Here is a 23,767-nt window from a genome sequence, read left to right as displayed (position 1 = left end):
CTTTCGTGCATTGGTCACTTCCTTCAATCCTCCGTTGCCAGCTGTGCCTTCAGCTATTTAGGCCTTCAGCTCTGGAATTTCCTTCCTAAAACTCTCCAGCTTTCTTTTTTTCCTTTAAGATGTTGCTTTAAATTTACATCTTTGATCAAACAATTGATCATCAATCCCGATATTTCTTTGTCTCAATATCAATCTTTCTGTCTGATTATGCCTAACGCTGTTACTTAATAGTGTCTGGGACCTGGGTTCGATTCCCTGCTTGGGTCACTGTCTGTGTGGAGTCTGCACGTTCTCCACGTGTCTGCGTGACTTTCCTCTGGTTTCCTCCCACACTCCAAAAGATGTGCAGATTAGGTGCATTGGTGATGTAAAAATTCTCCCTCAGTGGACCCGAACAGGTGCCGGAGTGTGGCGGCTAGGGGATTTTCACAGTAACTTCAGTGCAGTGTTAATGTAAGCCGACTTGTGACATTAATAAAGAAACAAATTTAAACTTAAACTAGCCTTCTATAAAGTATCTTGGGACATTATGCTACATTAAAAGGGGTTACATAAATGCAAGTTGTTATTGGAAGATTGGTCTGGATTATTTTATAATGCAAAGTTGCTGGTATTGGACTGGGGTAGACAGAGTAAGTAGTCTCACAACACCAAGACTAAATTCCAACAGGTTTACTTGGTAGCACGAGCTTTTGGAGTGCTGTTCCTTCATCACCTGATGAACTTGGTGTTGATAGACTACTTACCGGATTATTTTACACTGCGATTGTGCTGTCAACTTCTCCATTGCTGACATTTTAGGCTTGCGAAGAGGTTTTTGTTATGGAGCCAGCACTCCCCAGGAGATAGAATAATTGCACGGTGCAATCTGGTGGGAAGGATGTGACATTTCCCCACTCGGGGCCAGTTGGGGATGTGACGTGGCTACGACGATCTGCTTCCGGCCTGTGCCAACGTTCGACCAGCTGCCCAAAATAGCAATGGTGGGGGAAGGGTTGTGAAAAGAGACAGCTTTAAGTCGACAAGCAACAAATTTCATTGAGTGGATCACTTGATAATATAGTCATGAAATTTGGATGCTGTAACGATGCTATTTTTACCTGTAGAACAATTGGGCCACAATTGGCCAAACTAATAATAGCTTGATAATAATGTACAACATTATTAATGTGTAAATTGGTTACAATCCAGTGGGAATGAAAAAAATACTGCATGAACTGTGAATTATCGTGAGCTGTTGGATGATGTCTACTGCTCCACCATTAGCAGAACTGATAAGATGCCCCTTCAAAACCAGGATCTTTCTGAAGGCTGCCAAATAAAATAAAACTGTTCCATTTGGAGAGAACATTACTTGTTTTCTCGCACACAAATTTTTCAAAGTGCTATGAGCTGCCAAACAGAGAAAAAAAAAACAGGCTTACGCAAACCCGCGACAATAAGCTTTTTATTTACCCTTTGCTTCTTCGTGGCAGCACTGTGGTTAGCACTGCTGCCTTACAGCACCAGAGACCCGGGAAAAAGCTTCTGATTATCCATTCTCTCCATGCCCCTCATAATGTTGTAGACTTCTATCAGGTCGTCCCTCAACCTCCATCGTTCCAGTGAGAACTCCAATGAGTTCCTTTGACCTTATTCCAGAGTTGATTATGGGACACCTTAATAAGGGCATTTAGAAAATCCAGATGGATTATTTTAAGTTTATTTATTAATATCACAAGTAATTTTATATTAACACTGCAACTAAGTTATTGTGAAAATCCCCTAGTTGCCATATGTCCAATGTTGCAACATTACTGCAGTGAAAACTAAGTTTCTGTCAGCTACAAATAATAAGATTTGGTATTTTATGGTCTTTCCTTTAATTAAGTTTAAGTTTAAGGTTTATTTATTAGTGGTACAAGTAGGCTTGCATTAACACTGCAATGAAGTTACTGTAAAAATCCCTTAGTCGCCACACTCTGGTGCCTGTTCAGGTACACTGAGGGAGAATTTAGCATGGCCAATGCATCTAGCAGTATGTCTCTTGGACTTTGGGAGGAAACAGAGCACCTGGAGGAAACCCATGCAAACATGGGGAGAACATGCAAACTCCACACAGACCATGACGCAAGCTAGGAATCGAACGTGGGTCCCTGGTGCTGTTAGGTAGTAGTGCTAATCACTCTGATGTATTTAATTTATATAATAAAAAAATTGTGATATTTATTATGTTTTGGGGCTCAGTGGTTAGCACTGCTTCCTTACAATGCCAGGGACTCAGGTTCAATTTTGGCCTTGGGTCACTGTCTGTGTGGAGTTTGCATGTTCTCCCCCTTTTCTGCGTGGGTTTTTCTGGGTGCTCCGGTTTCCTCCCACAACCCAAAGCTGTGCAGGTTAGATTGATTGGCCATGCTGAATTGCCCCTTAGTGTCAGGAAGATTGGCAGGGGAGGTTTCAGGGATAGGGCCCGGATGGAAATGATGCTGGTGCGGGGCTGAATGGCTTCCTGCCGCACTGTAGGGATTCTAGGATCCTATATTGTGGGCCAGCATAGAGGCACAGTGGTTAACACTGCTGCCTCACAGTGCCAGGTACCCAGGTTCAATTCCAGCTTTGGGTGACTGTTTGGAGTTTGCACATTCTCTCCGTGTCTGTGTGGGTTTCCTCTGGGTGTTTCAGTTTCCTCCCACACTCCAAAGACATGCACGTTTGATGGATTGGCCCTACTGAATTGGACTGAAGGCGCCCATCTGCACTGTAGGGATTCTGTGATCCACTGGGTCTTGTGCCAAGAGTCTGGAACATACAGTATAAGGAATGTACTAGAACATTAGCTGAGGGGGTGCTGCACTGTTGGAGGTGCTGCTTTTGGGACGGGTTTTAAAACGATGCTCTATTGGCCCACTCAGGTGGATGTGAAAGATCTCATTGGTCAATATTTTGAACTAGAGCAGGACAGCGCGTCTCTGTGTCCTGGACAGTATTTATCCATTAGTCAGCACGGTTAAGAACAGACTATCTATTCACTCTCAGCTTGTTGGTGAGAGCTTGCTGTGCAGAAATTAATGGCCAGGTTTTCTAAGTTGCAATAGCGAAGGGTGCAAAGAGTTTTGAGGTTGTGGAATGCGCTACAAAATGCAATCATTGCTTTTTTTTTACAGGGTTTACTTTTGAGACAAGACTGAAGGGAAGCTGTTTATTTCTTTATATGATCCCAGCCCAAGATTAGAACCAGGCTCTCTGGAGGCCATATAATTCAATAGATAAGTGCTATTTGATTGCATTGATAAGAAGGTAGGTATTGTCCACAGAATTTAGAGTTTTCTGGATAATGTGGATAATGGATATCAGCACACATGAATCTACAGTGTGAACGTTGTCCTGCATGATGACTTTGATGCAAATTGATTGATAGCTCTCTATCTCTGACCTGTTGATGAATAAAACTGTGTCCCAGATTCAACAATTAATAGCCAAAGGGTAGGCTTAGCATGCAATAATGGATGGTGGGTGGGTTCACAGATCTGGAGGTCTAATTAAGCACCTTCCAGTTTGCAAGCAGCAGTAAGATGCCATGAAAGGTATGAAAGAGTGGGGGTACTTTAAAATGGAGGCATCACATCTCCAACATATCTCCAACATATCTCCCCATCATATCTCCAGGAGAGACTGAGGGATTTGAGGTTGTTTTCGTTAGAAAGAAGGCGGCTAAGAGGGGACCTTATTGAAACATATAAGATGATTAGAGGTTTAGATAGGGTGGACAGTGATAGCCTTTTTCCTCAGATGGAGAAAGCTAGCACAAGGGGGCATAGCTTTAAATTAAGGGGTGGTAGTTATAGGATGGATGTCAGGGGTAGGTTCTTTACCCAGAGGGTGGTGAGGGATTGGAGTGCCCTGCCTGCTGCAGTTGTAAATGCGCCTAGTTTGGGGGCGTTTAAGAGATCCGTGGATAGGTTTATGGATGGAAAGGGATTGGTTTAGGTTAGAGCGTCATTGCTTTTTAACTGGTCGGCGCAACATCGTGGGCCGAAGGGCCTGTTCTGCGCTGTAATGTTCTATGTTCTATGTTCTAACTTCAGGGGTGGCACGGTGGTACAGTGGTTGGCACTGCTGCCTCACAGCGTCAAGGACCCAGGTTCAATTCCTGGCTTGGGTCATTGACTATGCGGAGTCAGCATGTTCTCCCCGTGTCTGTGTGGGTTTCCTCCGGGTGCTCCAGTTTCCTCCCATAGTCTGAAGGCGTGTTGGTTAGGTGCATTGGCCGTGCTAAATTCTCCCTCAGTGTACCCAAACGTGCAACTGGGGATTTTTCTCCGTAACTTAATTGTAGTGTTAATGTAAGCCTAATTGTGACACTAACAAATTAATAAAGAACTTGAAATAGTTCTTGCAACCAAGTCATCACTGTGAAGGTGGAAGAGGTGACCTGTGGGGAGGTCACTAAGGCTGCCTGGTGTGTACTGACTGTACACCTCTCCCAGTCTGCCACCAAGAGGTCCTCTCCAGGCACCTGGCCTTGTCGACTGCTGCAACTGCACCCCGCCCCTCCTCCCCCCACCGCCGCAAAATGTGCCCCTTCCTCAAATTTGGTAGGTAAAGCCAAGCACTGGCATGTCAGGAGTGAGCACAAAATCCTCCTACCTTCGCTCTTGACCCCTGCCTGCTATCTTGATAAAGAATCAGTTGCAAAAACTCTTGAGAAGAAGGAACTTAAGAAACCAATTGCTGATTATTTTGGTTTTGGACACAGTTAAGAACGTTGGCACAAGTTAAGTGCTGCGTTGAGTGATCGTATCTACCCGGTTATGCTTCTTCTGTGTAAATGTATTACCTCTAATAAATCTGATTTATAACTGAGCCAGACTATATAGTTCAGCCTAATGCAGTTTTAACACTGATCAAATGAATCAGGGGTTTGCAGTGGGCGTGCATACCATTTCCAGGATATAACTCTGCAGCACAAGAGAGTATTTTAACCCTGAGACAACCAGCCGAACGAAGGAACCGTCTCTGTTTTGGAGTCCGTGTGGGTTTAAGCCACAGCTGAAATTATTCATTATTCATGCATTACCCAAAAGAACAATAGGAATTCTCACGTATTTTAATTTAAAATTATTATTATCATTATATGGCCTTTCAGTGTGGTTTGGGAGACGGAGGTGAGGCATTCGGGGGATGGAGGATTAAGCTCATTGATAAAACATGTGGCTTTTATGACAAAGCGTTTCTGCAGCAAATAATCTCTGCAGTTGACAATTCCCATTAGGGTTATTAGCTGCCAGGAGCATGCAGAGAAACCATTTCACTCGACACTAATAGAAGAATGGTGTTTCTCATATTCATTGGGATTTTGGCAGTATGCTTATAAATCATGGTATTTCATTCCCGTACCCATGCTTTGGAGGAATCCATGGCATTATGTTCAGAAGTACCCCAGTCAAAACAAAACAATGCGGGTTACTTACAGACAATGATGATCAAGAATGGACCCTGTGGTCCATCCAGTCAGTCTTACGCAGCTGTGATGTCTTGGGTATTGCTGTATAAATAACTTTTCCAGCTTGCCTCGAATCCACACGTTCTGCTGTGAGAAAAAAAGATAAAAATAAATGCCAAGTTGCAGGGGAAATAATGTGAATTTCCTCTTCAAACACCACCTTCCAAGGTGACTTTCGCAGAATGGAATCCCTACAGGGCAGGAGGAGGCCATTTGGCCCATTGAGCCTGCACCGACAACAATCCCACCCAGGCTTGTATCCCTGTAACCCCACCTATTTACCCTGCTAAACCCCCTGACGCTAAGGGGCAATTTAGCACGGCCAATCAACCTAACCCGCACATCTTTGGATTGTGGGAGGAAACGGGAGCACCCGGAGGAAACCCACGCAGACACGGGGAGAAAATGCAAACTCCACACAGTCGCCCTCGGCTGGGACTGAACACAGGACCCTGGTGCTGTGAGGCAGCAGTGCTAACCATGCCACCCTGTAACACTGCACACAGTTTTATCCTGATCACAGATTGAGACTGACCCAGGAGGTCAGTCTGGACTTGAACTCCCCACAGCACCTTCCTTTGGGAATAAATGATTCCCACTCCCAGCCACTTAAGTCACCCCAATATGAGGCCCAGAAGCATATGAACCAAGAGGATCTAAAGTCCAAATCACTGACTGCGCTTTTGAGCTGATCTGGACTAGGATGGGGACTTGGTGACAGGGTGATGGGAGTGTAACTGTTGCCTGCAATGCCAGAGAGCAAAGTCAGCCACTGTTCCTGCACCTGGATCACTGGTTGTTTAGGCATCATAGAATCATAAAATCCTTACAGTGCAGAAAGGAGGCCATTCAGCCCATGGAGTCTGCACCAACCACTATCCCATCCAGGTCCTATCCCCATAACCCCATTCATTTGTCTTAGCTAGCCCCCCCCGACACTAAAGGTCAATTTATCATGGCCAATCCACCAAACCTGCACACCTTTCGAGTTTGGGAAAAAAACGGAGCACCTGGAGGAAACCCATGGAGACATGGGGAAAAGTGTACAAACTCCACCCAGACAGTGACCCAAGCCGGGAATTGCATTGACCATCTTTTTATCTTACTCAGGTCCTATCCCCGTAACCCCACATATTTGCCCCACTAATCCCTCTAATGTACACATCTTGGAACATTAAGGGACAATTTAGCATGGCCAATCCACTGAACCTGCACATCTTTCGAGTGTGGGAAGAAACAGAAGTAACCGGAGGAAACCCACGCTGACATGGGAAGAATGTACAAACTCCACACAGACACCCAAGGCTGGAATCGAACCTGGGTCCCTGGCACAATGAGGCAGCAGTACTAACCACCGTGCCACCATTTCGCTCAAGGGGGCAAAAGGTAGCAAGGTAAATTAAGTGGCAAAAGAACCATGCTTGTGTGTCAGTATTTAAAGAATGGTCTCACATCAGCTATGATGGACCAGGACATGTCATCAGAATGCCTGACTCGAGGCTCCCCAAGCAGGTACTTCACAAAGGAGCTAGTCTGTCAGAGCGCCTGTTCATACGGGGACCAGAGGAAACATTTCGAAGGAATCTCAAAGCTTCCACCAGAGTCTGCTCTATTAACACCGAGATGTGGGAAACTGATGCCCAATCATGACAAAAATGACAACCCATCATAAAAAACGTTGCCAAGTCTTTCCAATAAGTTGAACGACTGAGAGAGAACAGCGAGAGAGGCAGAAAGAGAGGGCAGCTGCTTGAATGAACACTCTGCCACCTATTCTGCCAGCCAGCAACTACTGTCCTCACTTGTGGGAGACAAAGGTAGAAGTCATAAGCCAACACTAATGTCTTACTCCCTCTCAGCCATCTGTGAGATGAGGGCTAGAATTCTCTGACCACGTCTGCGGCTAGGATTGTCCAGTCCCGCCGCTGTGCACGGGGATTTGGACGAGTACCAAATTCTCCATTCTCACTGGAAGAGATACCGGGGCATGTGAGACCAGAGAATTCCAGCCGTGGAGATGCCAACGATGGTGATGATGGGGCATTGACCAATGTTCCAGAATGCAATGGGACCAATTGAGTGATATATGGAATTGGCAGCATGTTGGTGCACAGAGCTGTAAGGCTGCATGTTGTCTCAAAAAGGGGTCTAAAGGCTTGCATGATAGAATAATCAGTGTTTTGTTAAAATAATGCATAACCACATATCTATAGCAGCAGATCGTGTGACACAATGGGTAGGACCCCAACCACTGGATAAGAAGCCCCAGGTTCGAGTCCAATGCCAGGATTGTTGGCCACAGAAGGAGTGTTCAACATGGTTCAACAGATTGTTAATCAGCTCAGACATCCTTTCACCACTTTTCCACTATTCCCCTCACAGGGCAAATGTCAGTATAGGTGTGCCAGTTGTCTGTCCGTCCATCCATCCATCCACCCATCCATCAGTCCATCCCTGCCTACCCACCTATCTATCAATTTATCTACCTCTCTATCTCTCGATCTATGTCTCTATTTAGCACAATCCTGACTCAGTCCTTTCTCTAGACATCTATCAGACTTCTTCCAACTCTGTTGCTTACATGGCACAGTATTTAGCACTGCTGCTTCACAGTGCCAGGGATCCGGGTTCGGTTCTGGCCTCGGGTCACCTTCAGTGTGGAGTTTGCACGTTCTCCCCGTGTCTGCGTGGGTTTCCTTGGGTGCTCCGGTTTCCTCCCACCGTCCAAAGATGCGTGGGTTTGGTTGATTGGCCGTGCTAGATTGACCCTTAGTGTAAGTGGGATTAGCAGCGGAAATATGTGGGATTACAGAAACAGGGAATGGTTGCGACTGTGGTCGGTGCAGACTCGATGGGCTGAATGGCCCCCTTCTGTACTGCAGGGATTCTCTGATTCTACGTGTGACCCTCTGTGGATGGTGCTGCTTTGCCAGTCCCACACTGACCCTGACAGTCGTGAACACCCTCATACGAGGCAAGGATTGAGGTAACCCTGTTAGGAATTTGAGGCTGGTTTTATTGTACAAGGTGGGAAGAGTATTGCTTGTGGGGAGCTGAAACTTTCTCACGCCCATTCGTGGTATCAACTCCCTTCAGTATGAGCATTACTGTTGAAAACCAGCAATGATTTAAAAATAAGCATCTCATGATGGATTACACTCAAACAGGTCCCATCTGCCACGCTTCCCAAGCCCATATGTTACATCAAAATACAGAAATTCAGTTGTAACATTATGCGTGATTATATATCCTGTTTGCAAGAAGAAGTCGCCACTCTTTCTCCCCTTAATCTTCGCATTCTAGGAAAGGCCTACCTCATAACACTGAGGAGGTGCTGTATTTTATTTTGTTTATTCGTTAATAGACTTACATTAACACTGCAATGAAGTTACTCTGAAAATCCCCTAGTCGCCACACTCCGGCACCTGTTCGGGTACACTGAGGGAGAATTTTGCACGGCCAATGCACCTAACCAGCACGCCTTTCAGACTGTGGAAGGAAATTGGGCCATCCGGAGGAAACCCACACAGACACAGGAAGAATGTGTAGACTCCACGCAGACAGTGATCCGAGCCGGGAATCGAACCCGTGTCTCTGATGCAGTGAGGCAGCAGTGTTAATCCCACTGTGCCACTGTGTCGCTAGTGCAGCCTTTTGGAAGAGGCGTCAAACCGATGGCACCAATCTGCCCTCTCCGAGTTGGTGCTAAAGATCCCACTGCACCATTTTGAAGAGTTCTCCCCATCACTCTGACCAGTTGAGAATACTGATGTAGAAGCTTCCTCTCTTTCTTTCCACTGAGACCCTGAACCCAGAAACCGCTAAACCCTCAGCACTGTGACATTTCCAATTCCTCTGTTCAGTGGTATTTAATTGATTGCTTCTTCTTGCGGACTCAGACACATTTGGAATTGGACCAGGATTGCTGGAATTTGATGTACTCACATGGAGGTGACTTGTTATCCTTCTATTTAGCCAAGAGTTGAATGTAAACCTCAAATGACTTCACTCCAATAACCGGCATCCTGTCCATTTTAAAGAAGGTTCTTTTTAAAATATGTGATTGAATATCCTCGAATATTTGCCAGCTCTGTCACAGCACAGAAAGAACTTGCATTTATATAGCACCTTCCACGACTAAAGACGTCCCAAAGTACTTGACAGCAAATGAAACACTTGCAGTCACTGGTGTAATGAATTTTATTATTTGGTTTGATTTGGTTTATTATTGTCACATGTATTGGCATACAATGAAAAATATTGTTTCTTGCGTGCTATACAGACAAGGCAGATGTTCATAGAGTAAATGTGGAAATGGAGGAAATGTGGCAGCTATTTTATACACAGCGAAATCCCACAAAGAGCGAGGAAATAAATGATCAAATGATCATTTCTAGTGACACTGGTTGAGATGTGTGAACTGGATGCTCAGGGAGAACTCAACCTGTTCTTCAAAGATAATGACAGAGGATGTCTAACATCCATGCTGACCTCCCAGATCAGCTAACTCAATCTGTGGTCACCCAACGCCTCCCAGCAGTGCAGGTCTCCCAGTCTGCCATGCTAAAGCATAAGATGCTCGCTGTTGTTCCAAAGTGAATCCTTCCTAGAATTCACTGTCGACAAGGTGCAAGAAGGAAATTCCTTTGGCTTGGTGGTGGGGACACAGGGAGCAGTGATGAGGGAGGGTGCAGTCTAGAACAAGGGATCACAGCCTCAGAACAAGACTATTTGGGACTGAGATGAGGAGGAATTTCTTCATTCCGGGCGTGGCAAATCTTAGGAATTCTTTAACGCAGAGGGCTGTGAAGGCTCAGTCATTGAGTATGTTTAAGATTGAGATTGAGATTGAGAACGGGAACAAGGTAGAAATGGTCAAGAGCTTCACGTTTCTAGGTCTCCAGATCACCAACAACCTGTCCTGATCCCTGCAAGCTTCCGCTATACCTAAGGAAGCCTACTAACTCCTTTACTTTCTCAGGATGCTAAGGAAATTTGGCATGTCAGCTATGACTCTCACCAACATTTACAAATGCACCATAGAAAGCATGCTTTTTGGTTGAATCACAGCTTGGTATGGCTCCTGCTCTGTCCAAGACTGCAAGGAACTACCAAGGATTGTGAAAGAAGCTCAGTCCATCATGCAAACCAGCCTCCCACCCATTGATTACGTCTACACCTCCTGCTGCCTTGGAAAAGCAGCATGATCAAGTACCCCACACACCCCAGGCATTCTCTCTTCCACCTTCTTCTGTCAGGAAAAAGATACAAAAGTCTGAGGTCAAGTACCAATCGACCCAACAACAGTTTCTTCCCTGCTGCTGTCAGACTTTTGAATATTAAGCTGATCTTTCTTTATACCCTAGGTATGACTCTAACTCTACATTCTGCACCCTCTCCTTTCCTTTTCTATGAACGGTGTGCTTTGTCTGTATAGCACACACTTTTCACTGTATATTAACACATGTGACAAAATAAATCAAATCAAATTAAGACATTTCTAAAGAGTAAAGACACTGAGGATTAATGGGGACAGTGTGGGGAAAATGCCATTAGGGTAGAGGATAAGTTCTAATGGATGGCAGGGCAGACTTGAAGGGCTGAATGGTCTATCCTGTTCCCTGTTTCCTATGTTCCTATGATGAGAGGAGAAGCAACGGCAATCTCTCCTTCTCCCAAATTCTATGAAGAAGTCACAACAGATGGTGCAGCTGGATTTCTTTACCTTTGGAGTAACATATGGCCTCGAAGTCTCCGCAGATGGGATCGGTTTGACAGACCCCATTGAGTAGCTTGTTTCTTAACGTCATTATTTGTTTTTAAAAGCAGGCTCGAGTCTCCTCTTCAAAAACCACCAATAGAAAGGCACCATCTGGGGAACCAAGACATCTCTTCCCAGACAAACCGAAGAGAATATTAAGTGGATTTGCATTGGAGTGAGGCATACAGAATGTCAATACATTTCCGAGCCCTGAAATTTTTAATGCATTACTCTATCAGGATACTTCTTCCATTCCAAAAAAGATTAATTGCAGCAACCTTTTCTCACCCACCTTTTGATTGCAGTCCTGCGCACCTTCTGCATCCTAATGATCTACGGGGTACTGGAATATCTTTTGTTTCCTCTTTCCGTACTAATTAAGATGGGGCAAGGGATAGATATCTATTCTGTGTTGTCCACTCTCTACTCTGCAGCAAATTATTGTGGTGTTCAGGGAAGGTGCTAGTTTCATTAAAAAGATAAATCATTTCTCACATTTAATGACTCAATCTCAAATGCATAGTCATCATTTACTAATTTTTTCTGATCCTTTACATAATTGGAAGCCTACACCTGATCAACAAGAAGCTAATGGCTTTTCTTTCAAATCGAGGTTAGCAATATTGCAAAACTGTATCTCAAGGGTTATATGTTGGTCCATAATAAACCTCGCATTTCTCAAGATTTTTTTTTAACCCTGTTAGTATTCTGCACAACTTCTGTAGGCAGTCAATCTTCTAACTTCCTACCATCTTAGATGGCAAGGTGGCATCGTGGTTAGTGCTGCTGTCTCATAGCACCAGGAACGCAGGTTCGATTCCGGCTTTGAGTGATTGGGTGGCACAAAGGGTGGCACAGTAGTTAGCGCTGCTGCCTCACAGCTCCAGGGATCTGGGTTCAATTCCAACCTCAGGTGACATCCCGCGTGGAGTTTGCACATTCTCCCCATGTCTGCACGGGTTTTCTCCAGGTGCTCCAGTTTCCTCCCACAAGTCCAAAAATGTGCAGGTTGGGTGGATTGGCCATGCTAAATTTCCCCTTTAGAGAGGACTAGCAGGGTTACGGGGATAGGGTCTGGGTGGGATTGTTGTCAGTGCAGGCTCGATGGGCCAAATGGCCTCCTTCTGCACGGTAGGAATTCTATGAATCCATCATTTTTTTGTGGAATGAGACTGAGGGCTAAAATGCCCCTTTGTGTAAGTGGGCCTAGCAGTGTAAATGCGTGGGGATAGGGCCTGGTGGGATTGTTGTTGGTATAGGCTTAATGGGCTGAATGACCTCATGCTGCATTGTAGGGATTCAATGATTCTATGATCTACTTTCCTTCAGTTGGCGGTCACCTTAGATGGGGACAGAAAAACCTATGTGATTCTTCAGTTCTGACGAAGGCTCATCCAGACTCGAAACGTTGGCTCTATTCTCTCTCCACAGAAGCTGTCAGGCTGAGATTTTCCAGCATTTTCTGTGTTTGTTTCAGAATCCAGCATCCACATGTATTTTGCTTGAGATTCATCCTCTTGATGTTTGCTGCCGTCACGTTCCCTGCATTACAACATCAGCGACATTGCGAACAGTACTTCGTTGGCTGTGATGTGTTTTTTGGACATGGGCCAGGGTTTCACAGCCCTGTCGCGGCCTGTCTCCCCCTGGTGGATGCGGTGAGACATTTCGACCTCCATTCAGTTGGACGGGACTGGAATATCCTGCCCAGTGGGAGGGGCTGTAAATTCCTGGCCATAAGAACATAAGAACTCAGAGCAGGAGTAGGCCATCCGGCTCGTCGAGCTTGCTCCGCCATTCAACAAGATCATGGCTGATCTCCACTTACCCGCCCATTCTGAAAGAAGCAACAGAAACGTAACTTTTTCTTTACTCCCAATCACCATTGCACTGACTAGATGTCCTCCCTTGTGTTGGCTGTGATCTGTGGATTAGATCTATGCTGGAACTATAAACAAATGCGTATGTTTTGAACAGGCTTGAGAGGCCAAATAGTCAATTCCTGCTCCTAATTCATATACGCAAGTTCCCCATTTCCACATCACGTCATTAGATTTTCATAGTAACTTCATTACATTGTTAAGGTATGCCCACTTGTGACTAATCAATGAACTTTACTTTACATCAGTCAAGGGACGGTGGCACAGTGGTTAGCACTGCTGCCTCATTGCACCAGGGACCCAGGTTCAATTCCTGGCTTAGGTCAGTGTCTGTGCGGAATCTGTAAGTTCTTCCCATGTCTGTGTGGGTTTTCTCTGGATGCTCTGGTTTCCTCCCACAATCCAAAAGGCAGGCTGGTTAGGTGTATTGGCTGTGCTAAATTCCCCCTCAGTGTCCCCGAACAGGTGCTGGAGTGTGGTGAGGCGGGGATTTTCACAGTAACTGCATCGCAGTGTAAGCCTACTTGTGACACTAATAAGTAAGCTTTTAAGGTCTTCTGTTTCAATGTTGCTCTGCCTCTTTCTTTGGTTTTTTCTACAGCTCCCCTCAGCTTATCTGCTCGATATAGTCGATTTTGACTGTCTTTAATATATAGAAACAAATTGATTTTGTCAAGAGCAGGGAAACAAAGACCTAATTTGGTGCTTTGACAGAGAAAATGTCAGTTTCAAAGCAGAATTTGAAAATGGTAACAGGAATATTCCCTCTGCCCATCTCACACCCCCAACTTCCCATTGGAACAGAAGAAACAGGCTCAGGTGTAGGCCATTCGGCCCCTCAAGCCTGTTCTGACATTTAAAAAGATCATGACCAGTCTGATTTTAACATTTGCCTCCTTCCCATAACCCCTGACTCCTATTCCCACTATACTGACTAAAAGCAAATTACTGCAGATGCTGAAATCTGAAACCAAAAGAGAAAATGCTGGAAAACCTCAGCAGGTCTGGCAGCATCTGTAAGGAGAGAAAAGAGCTGACGTTTCGAATCCAGATTACCGAATTTATCTAATTAGACAAAGGATCATCTGGACTCAAAACGTCAGCTCTTTTCTCTCCTTACAGATGCTGCCAGACCTGCTGAGATTTTCCAGCATTTTCTCTTTTGGTCCCACTATATTGACAACCGGTTACTGGAGTTGGGGAAGCTTCATATTCTATGATTTGATTTGATTTGTTATTGTCACATGTATGAGTATACAGTGAAAAGTACTGTTTATTGCATGCTATACAGATAAAGCATACTGTTTATAGAGAAGGAAAGGAGAGAATGCGGATTGTTGCATTCATAGCTAGGGTGTAGAGAAAGATCAACTTAGTGCAAGGTAGGTCTGTTCAAAAGTTTGATCGTAGCAGGGAAGAAGCTGTTCTTGAGTTGATTGGTACGTGACCTCAGCCTTTTGTATCTTTTTCCTGAAGGTAGAATGTGGAATTGTCAGGGTGCGTGGGGTCCGTGATTATGCTGGCTGCTTTTCCGAGGCAGTGGGAAGTGTAGACGGAGTCAATGGATGGTAGGCTGGTTTTCATGATGGATTGAGCTACCGATGTCCAATCCAGACTGAGGTAACAAGGATCCGTTTTGCACAAAGAGCCCACTGACACCACCATGACTGTCATCGCTTCGATCTAGAAGGACGAGGACAGCATGAGAACACCACCATCTGCAAGTTCCCCTCCAAGCCAGTCAGCATCCTGACTTGGAACTATATCGCCATTTCTTCACAGTTGCTGTGTCTAAAGGAATTCCCTCCTTGACGGCATTGTGGGTCAACCCACAGCACGTGGACTGCAACGGTTCAAGAGGGCAGCTCACCACCACCTTCTCAAGGGCAACTAGGGATGGGCAATAAATGTTGACCGGGAGCGACACGCACATCCCACGGGTGGAATAAAAAAGTGAAGAAATGGGACTTAAGGCAAACTACCTACCTTACAGCAATATTTACTTCCTCAGCAGTCTATAGAGTCTACTTAAAGAGGTTTCTCTGGATCACAGGAAATATAGTTCATGACCGAAGTTATAACAACATCTGACAGCAGCAAAGTTTTCCCCAGAAAAATGGTGTGGATGGAGGATATATAAAATCAACTTGGTAACTAATAACATTGCAACCTCCATAGAATCATATAAAAGTTAAGGTGCAGAAAGAGGCCATTCGGCCCATTGTGTCTGTGCTGGCTGTACAAAACCAGGTACCCATTCTATCCCACCTTCCAGCATCTTCACAGGTTACAGCACTTCAGGTGCAGATCCAGGTATCTTTTAACTAAACTGAGAGATCCTGCCTCAATCACCAATCTGGGCAGTGAATTCCAGACACCTAACATCCTATGGGTGAAAAAGCTTTCCAAATATCCACTCTAGTCTCTCTACCAATCACCTTAAACCTGCGCCCCTTGGTAACTGACCTCTCCACTAGGGGAGATATGTCTTCCCTGACTACCTCAGCCCCTCATAATTTTGTACACCTCAATTAGGCCAACCCTCAACCTCCTCTGCTCCAAGGAAAACAACCCCAGACAAACTAATCTTTCCTCGTAGCTGCAATTTTCCAGCCCCGATAACATTCCTGCCGATCTCCTCTGCACTCTCTCCAGAGAAACTCTGTCCTTCATGTAATGTGACGACCAGAGCTGTGCACAAAACTCTAACTGTGGCCTAGCCAGTGTTTTATGCAGTTCCATCATTACACCCCTGTTTTTGTGTTCTACACCTTATGCAGTAAAGGAAAGCATTCCACGTACCTTCTTTACCCCTTGTCTACCTGTCCTGCCACCTTTAGGGACTTGCGGACATGCACTCCAATGTCTCTCACTTCCTATACCCCTCCCATTTATTGAGTGTTCCCTTGCTTCATTTGTCCTTCCCAAAGACAATTACCTTGGGCTTCTCTGGATTGAATTTCTAACTTTTCCACCCACTCGACTAAACAGTTTTTGTCACTCTGTTACAGGAAAGACATTGATAAACTGGAAAGAGTTCAAAGAAGATTTACGGGGACGTTACCAGGACTAGTGGGCCTGAGTTATAGGAAGAGGTTGGCCAGATTAGGACTTTATTCCTTGGAATGTAGGAGAATGAGTGGTGACCTTACTGAGGTGTGTAAAATCATGAGTGGCATTGATAGGATGAACACACATAAGCTAGAAATTTTCCCATCACACTCACCACAGGAATTGTAGTGGGCAAGGGACATAACAGGGAAAAGTCCATTGGCCTCAGGCGGGATTTTATGATTTTGGGATGAGCAAGGCCATAAAATCCCACCCATAGTCTTTTTCCCGGGGAAGGGGAACTGAAAATTGAGGCCACAGGTTTAAGGTGAGAGGGGAAAGATTTAAAAGGGATCTGAGGGGCAACTTCTTCAAGGAGAAGGTGGTGTGGATATGGAATGAGCTGCCAGAGAAAGTGGGTGAAGCAGGTGCAATAGCAACATTTCAAAAGCATTTGGATAAGTACATGGAAGGGAAAGAAGTGGGCTATTAATTGGTAGACTGTTAATCCAGAAATATTCTGGGGATCCGGATTCCAATCCCACCATGGAAGATGGTGGAATTTGACTTCAATTTAAAAAAATCTGGAATTATGAATCTACTGATGACCATGAAACCATTGTCGATTGTCGGAAAAAACCCATCTGGTTCATTAATGTCCTTTAGGGAAGGAAATCTGCCGTCCTTACCCAGCCTGGCCTATACGTGACTCCAGAACCACAGCAATGTAGTTGACTCTCAACTGCCCTCTGAAATGGCCTTGCAAGACACTCAGTTCAAGGGCAACTTGGGATGGGCAATAAATGCTGGCTCAGCCAGCGATGCCCAGGTCCTGTGAACGAATGAAGAAAAGTAGAGGGATGTGGGCCAAATGCGATTGGGACTAGCTGGGTGAGCACCTTGGTCGATGTGGACCTGTTGGGCTGAAGGGCCTGTTTCCCTGTTGTATTGCTCTGTGATTTTATGACTCTAAGCCATGAGTATCATTTTGAAGACACCAGCTATTCTCTTCACAGTCAATGACACAGCTGATTTTTGCATCATCTGCAAATTTCCCAATCTTGCCTCCCATACACCCAGGTGCAATTAACGGGAGACCATTCTGGCCATCCATAATGGTGTCACTCCAGTTGCATCTGTGCTGAGAACGTGGCTAGGCACCCCATTTCTTTACAAGCCAAGTGCTCACATTTCAGTCTTGTAGTCTTATACATCCTTCAAAAGATAATTGGGTTCTTAACATCCACGTTGTTTAAATATGCTCCAGTTAACTACAAGATCCTGTTATTTTTATTACTATTTCCAGATTTTGTTGTGGAATATTTTTCTAATATAATAGCAAGTGTTGGTAAATCAGAGAAGGAAATGCCAAGAGAAATAATTACATCCTTAATTGATGCTAGTGTAATTTCCTAAGGCTATTGGACTCGGTAACTCCTCCAAACTAGGCGCCCCCATTTATGCCAATAATGCTCAAATTGTGAATATAAAATATTTATGAAGTGAAGAGATACAGAAGAAGAGGCATCTAAGTTCCACTGTTACACAGCTCCTCCTCTCCCATCCTACGGTATCACTGTCACATTGGAGGATGCCATTTGGCCCATTCAGTACATACTTGCTCCCTGTCAACCAGCCCGGGGTCAGTTTCATTCACCCATTCTATCACCATTGCTCTGCAACACAAATGCCCATCGAGTTCATTTAGAAATGAATTATCTGCTCTGCCTCCACCAACCTTGCGGATAGAACATTCCAGGTACATTACCATTTGCTACATTTAAGGAAAAAGTATTTCTTCTGTTCGGAACTAGATCAGATCAGAAATTCCAAGGTATATTGTGAAGTTGGACTAGACCACAACTATTTGGCATTAGTGTAAGGACGAAGTGTTTCACTCCTGATGTGATTCTATTGACATACTCAGAAACTTTCATTAAAACAAACTTTATTTAACGATACAGTTAAACTATAACAACAGCTTGTTTTGAACAAATAACAAAGAAAATTACAGCATGGGAACAGGCCCTTCGGCCCTCCAAGCCTGCATCAACCATGCTGCCCAACTGAACTAAAACCCCCTACCCTTCTGGGGACCGTGTCCCACTATTCCCATCCTAGTCATGTATCTGTCAAGACACCCCTTAAAAGTTATTGTCATATCAGCTTCCACTACTTCCCCTACCCTCTGTGTAAAAAACATGCTTCATTGAGTGTGACTTTTACCAATTGAAATACTTAAACATGACAAGATAAAATTCTTAACTACTAGCCAATCTCTATTAGTTCCAATTTAAGCAAAATTTCTCATAGACGTAAACTCCTCTTTAAAATCAGTTAACAAACATCAAACTTACATTTTGGTACGTGGGCTACTAGTCCTCAAACCTCCAGCACACCTCTGGAGAGTGTTACCTATTTTCTAGCAGGTCCCTGAATCCAATCTCCAGAGAGAGAGAGATAAATAAGTGCTCCTGCCCTTTGTAAATCCAAACAGAAACTGCCTGCCTTTTACATGTAAGCCTCACTCCTCCAGTTAGCACATGACTCACTATTCTCAATCCAACCTAATTAAACCCAACTCCAAAACCCCAGGAGACAACTCAAAAGATAACAAGACTGCATTAATTCAGATTAAAACAAGTACCCCAATAACTAGGAGCAATTCTTCTTCTGTATTCTCAGCAGGTGGGACACTTGGAACAGACAAAGCAGCACCATTTAAAGAGTTGAATCTTAACATCTCCTTCTCAAGAAACATGACAGAAACACATTGCTTAAAGGCACAGTATCATCACACTACTTAGTAAATACTTTTATTTGTTTGTTTAACAAAAGAAAGGTCTGAGTTCTCACTCTTTCCGCCAACGTTTCTTGCTAATATCCCAAAATAAAATTCAGGTTGGAACATTCTCCCACTTAACATTAGTGGGGTTTTGTAACATATAAATTAGGGGCTGGTTCAGGATATTTTAAAGAGCATAATTTTTTTGGTGTAGAGAATTTGACTTTATAAAGCTAACCAGTGTGAGAACATTTGGCAGAAACAGTGTGACCTGTTTCATTAAACAAACAAAAAAAAGTAAATATTAAGTAGAAGAAAGATAATAAAAACACAACCTTATAGCTAAGCACTTTGTCCCTCAAAGACTGAAACGCTAAAAGGATCCATTTTCACCAAAATCCAAAATTCTGCTGAGACCCCATTTCCCAAACAACAACCTATAAACCCATTGGTTAAATCTAGCCAGTGATTATCAAACCATGCAGTTTAAATGGCCGGGATGCGGGAATGGTCTTCGTTCAGTAAAGAAAACAATCGTTTGCACACATTGGTTTTTGCCTCCAGCACTCCATTTCTATCTGAGCTGTTTCCTGGAGGCAGCTGCCCCTCTCTCTCTCTCTTGCTGCTGCTTCTTCAACACCTCATTTGTGTCTAAACTGCTTCCTGGCTCACACTACTGACTACTAATTGTATCAATTGCCAAGAATGGCCTTTTCCCTATTCTACCCTTCCTCTTAGCCCACACATGGGTTAAAACACACATGGCAGATTGATTTCAATCGCGTAAATAAATATTCATTTCAATAGCATCCTGACATTTGCACCAAACTTCAGATTAATCTCTTTTGTTCCAAGCAGAACAACCCCAGTTCCTTCAAAATTTAAAGCTTATTTATTAGTGTCACAAGTAGGCTTACATTAACATTGCAATGAAGTTACTGTGAAAACCCCCTAGTCACCACATTCTGGAGCCTGTTCAGGTGCACTAAGGGAGACTTTAGCATGGCCAATTCACCTAACCAGCACATCTTTCAGACTGTGGGAGGAAACCGGAGCACCCGGAGGAAACCCAAACAGATATGTGGAGAACGTGCAAACTCCACACAGACTGTGACTCATCTGGGAATTGAACCTGTGCCCTGGCGCTGTGAGATTACAGTGCTAACCGCTGCGCCACCGTACTGCCAGCTAACCTTACAACTAAAATGTTTCACCCTAGTTAAAGAAAGGTGTATTGATAAGCTCAGCAAGTACAGATCAGACAATTCAGCCTTGGTGGTGGAGACAATAATTTAGGACATAATTAACAGTCAGTTGGTAAAATGGGGTTAATTAATAGGGGAATTGAGTACAAGATGCAGTGATAATTTTTTATAAACATTAGTTTGGCCTTTGGGCACTATGTTTCAGGCAAGATGTGAAGGCAGTAGAATTGGGGTGGAAAAGGATGGTGAGAACGGTTCCAGGGATGAAGTTCTGTTTTTATTCATTGGTGGGACACAGGCGTCGCTGGCTGGCCAGCATTTATTGCCCATCCCTAGTTGCCCTTGAGAAGGTGGTGGTGAATGGCCTTCTTGAATCGCTGCAGTCCACGTGCTGTGTGTTGACCCCAATGCCGTTAGGGAGGGAATTCCAGGATTTTGACCCAGTGACTGCGAAGGAACGGTGATATACTTCCAAGTCAGGACATTGAGTGGCTTGGAGGGAAACTTGCAGGCGGTGGTGTTCCCATGTATCTGCTGCCCTTGAACTTCTAGATGAAGGTAGGCATGGGTTTGGAAGGTGCTGCCTAAGGATCTTTGGTGAATTGCTGCAGTGCATCTTGTAGAGAGTGCAAACTGCTGCTACGGTGGCACAGTGGTTAGCACTCACAGTGCCAGGGACCAGAGTTCAATTCCCAGCTTGAGTGACTGTCTGTGTGGAGTCTGCACATTCTCCCCGTGTCTGCGTGGGTTTTTGCCAGGTGCTCCGGTTTCCTCCGAAAGACGTGCTGATTAGATGCATTGGTCATACTAAATTTTCCCTCAGTGAACCCGAACAGGCACCGAAGTATGGTGACTAGGGGATTTTGACAGTAACTCCACTGCAGTGTTAATGTGAGTCTACTTGTGACACTAATAAATAAACTTAAACTTAAACTGAGCATTGGTGGTGGAGGGAGTGAACGTTTGTAGATGTGGTGCCAATCAAACGGGCTGCTTTGTCCTGGATGGTGTCAAACTTCTTGAGTATTGTTGGAGCTGCGCCCATCCAGGCAACTGGAGAACAATTCATCACACTCCTGACTTGCTACATAGATAGTTTGAAGAGATTGGGGCTGTTCTCCATAGATCAGGGATGGTTGAGGGCTGATTTGATAGAGGTACAAAAGGTTATGAGAGGTAGAGAGAAAATAGAAAGGGAGAACTTCCTATTGCTGGAAAGATGGAGAACTGGGTTTAAGGTGATTGACGAAAGAAGCCAAGGTGACAGGAGGAAAAACTTCTTTCTGTCGCCAGTGGTTCGGATCTGGAGTGCATTGCTCGAGAGTCTAATGGAGTCAGGTTCAATCACGGCTTTCAGAAAAGAATTGGATCATTACCCAAAGAGGAGAATTTACAGAGCCACGGGGAAAAGGAAAGGAGCGACATGCCATTGAGTCATTCAACACTGAGACAGGCCCTTCAGCCCATCATGTCTATGCTGACCATCAAATAGCAATCTATATTAATCCCATTTACCAACACTTAGCCCAATATCCCTTGGTGATTTAAGTGTTTGTCCAGATCCTTCTTAAATGTTGCGAGAGTACCTGCCCCCACCACCCTTTCAGGCAACGCGTTCCACCACTCTCTGGGTTAAAAATGTTTCCTGAGATCCCCTCTAAACCACTTATGCTTCACCAAAAACCTACGACCTTTGATCTTAGACACCCCTACTATTGGGGAAAAGATTCTTACGATCTACCCTATCTATTCCTCTCATTATTTTCTATGCCCCCGCATTGTCCTCTGCTCCGGGGAAAACAAACGCAGCCTATCCAGTCTGTCCTCATAGCCGAAACTTTCCATCCCAGACAACATCCTGGTGAATCTCCTCTGCCCCCTCTCCAGTGCAATCACATCCTTCCGACAGTGCGGCAGCCAGAACCGCACACAATATTCCATCTAAGGCCTAACCAATGTTTCATAGAGTTGTACCAAGACCTCCCTATTCCTATATTCTATACCCTGGCTAATGAAGACAAGCATTCCGTATGCCTTCTTTACCAACCTATACACCCATGTTACCACTTTCATGGAGCTATGGACTTGTAAACCAAGGTCCATTTGTTCCTCAACATGCCCTAGGGATCTATTATTGTCTACATCCTACCCTTACTAGACATCCCAAAATACATCACCTCACATCCAAGGCGAACTGTTCTAGTAGAGAGCCAGCACAGATGCAATTGGCTGGGTAGCCTCTTTCTGTACAGTGCCAGAACTGTTCCTTGAGTTCATAAGTTCAGAGGTTCATAAGATACAGGAGCAGAATTAGGCCATTCGGCCCATCGAGTCTGCTCCACTATTCGATGCTATGGGGTGGCACGATAGTGCAGTGTTAGCACTGCTGCCTCACAGTGTCAGGACCTGGGTTCGATTCCCAGCTTGGGTCACTGTCTGTGTGGAGTTTGTACATTCTCCTGTGTCTGCGTGGGTTTCCTCCAGGTGCTCCGGTTTCCTCCCACATTCTGAAAGACGTGTCAGTTAGGTGCATTGACCCAGGCTCCAGACTGTGGCAACCAGGGGAATTTCACAGTGGCTTTATTGCAGTGTTAATGTAAGCCTTGCTTGTGACTAATAAATAAACTGGAAAAAAAAAGCTCCTCGCCCCCATTTTCCTGCCTTCTCCCCGTAACCCTTCAACCCATTACCAATTAAAAACCTGTCTAACTCCTCCTTAAGTTTACTCACTGTCCCAGCATCCACTGCGCTTTGGGGTAGCGAATTCCACAGATTCGCAACCCTTTGGGAGAAGTAGTTTCTCCTCAACCTTGTTTGAACTAATATTGAGTCTTCGATAACCTTGCATACTTGTATCAGGTCACACTTCAAACTCCTTCTCGCCAAGGGGAGAGCTAAGTTCTCTTGTTCCCGCAGCCACCCTCCATCCTGACCGCTTTCCGAGCTGAAATATTGTTGTGTTGTACGGGAGACAATCGGAGTGAACTGAGCAGTGACGAATAATAAGCATTTGTCAAAGATGTCAGCCAACAAGAGAGTGGAAATTAAATCAAGCCCATTCATAATGTCTCCACACAAATCCTTGGTGGGTGCATGATTGAATAAACGCTCTTTATATTTCCGTGGGGAGAAAATACATGTGATATTTTTTAATGGAAATTTCTTTTGGCTGATGGCTGGGTAAAACCATGTAGGCAGCGCAGGAGTTGAAAGTTCAGCCAATGCTGACAATCTGTGTCATAACTTTAAGGATGAAAAATTGTCATGTTTAATTTAATAGCTGTAATTTTCTTCCCTCCATTACCAGGCATAACAATAAAATAATTATGAATGCTGAAAATCTGCAGCAAAGACAGAATCTTCTGAGTCAGCCTCCCTGAAGTGAGTTGGCCTACTCAAAGAACAAAGAACAACACAGCATGGGAAACAGGCCCTTCGGCCCAACGAGCCTGCGCCGCCATATCAACATTATGAGTGCCCTCCTCTACCCATGACTTTTGTCTAATCCTATTGGGGAAGATTCTTCGTGCTTCATACTTGGGCGGCATGGTGATGCAACGGTTAACACTACTGCCCCACAAAGCCAGAGACCCCGGTTCGATT

At 44.6% G+C, this 23,767-nt stretch overlaps 1 protein-coding gene across 2 annotated transcripts in view; it reads right to left on the bottom strand.

Moving 5' to 3' along the window:
* Positions 1 to 23,767, bottom strand: part of LOC145356962 (leucine-rich repeat neuronal protein 1-like) — a 214,221-nt gene that overhangs the window by 128,894 nt on the left and 61,560 nt on the right. Inside the window, exon 2 of one of the 2 annotated variants that reach the window (XM_080209979.1) lies at positions 5,451 to 5,569. The gene's annotated coding sequence lies outside the window, so the exon portion shown is untranslated. The remainder of the gene's footprint in view (positions 1 to 5,450; positions 5,570 to 23,767) is intronic. The other variant, XM_080209981.1, reaches the window with a different exon arrangement.

Source organism: Carcharhinus amblyrhynchos, chromosome 22 (assembly GCF_965287045.1).
Source record: "Carcharhinus amblyrhynchos chromosome 22, sCarAmb.v2.hapA, whole genome shotgun sequence".
Classification (NCBI taxonomy): domain Eukaryota; kingdom Metazoa; phylum Chordata; class Chondrichthyes; order Carcharhiniformes; family Carcharhinidae; genus Carcharhinus; species Carcharhinus amblyrhynchos.
The sequence above is the reverse complement of the archived record's forward strand: the minus strand, read 5'-3'. Positions and strand labels throughout refer to the sequence as shown.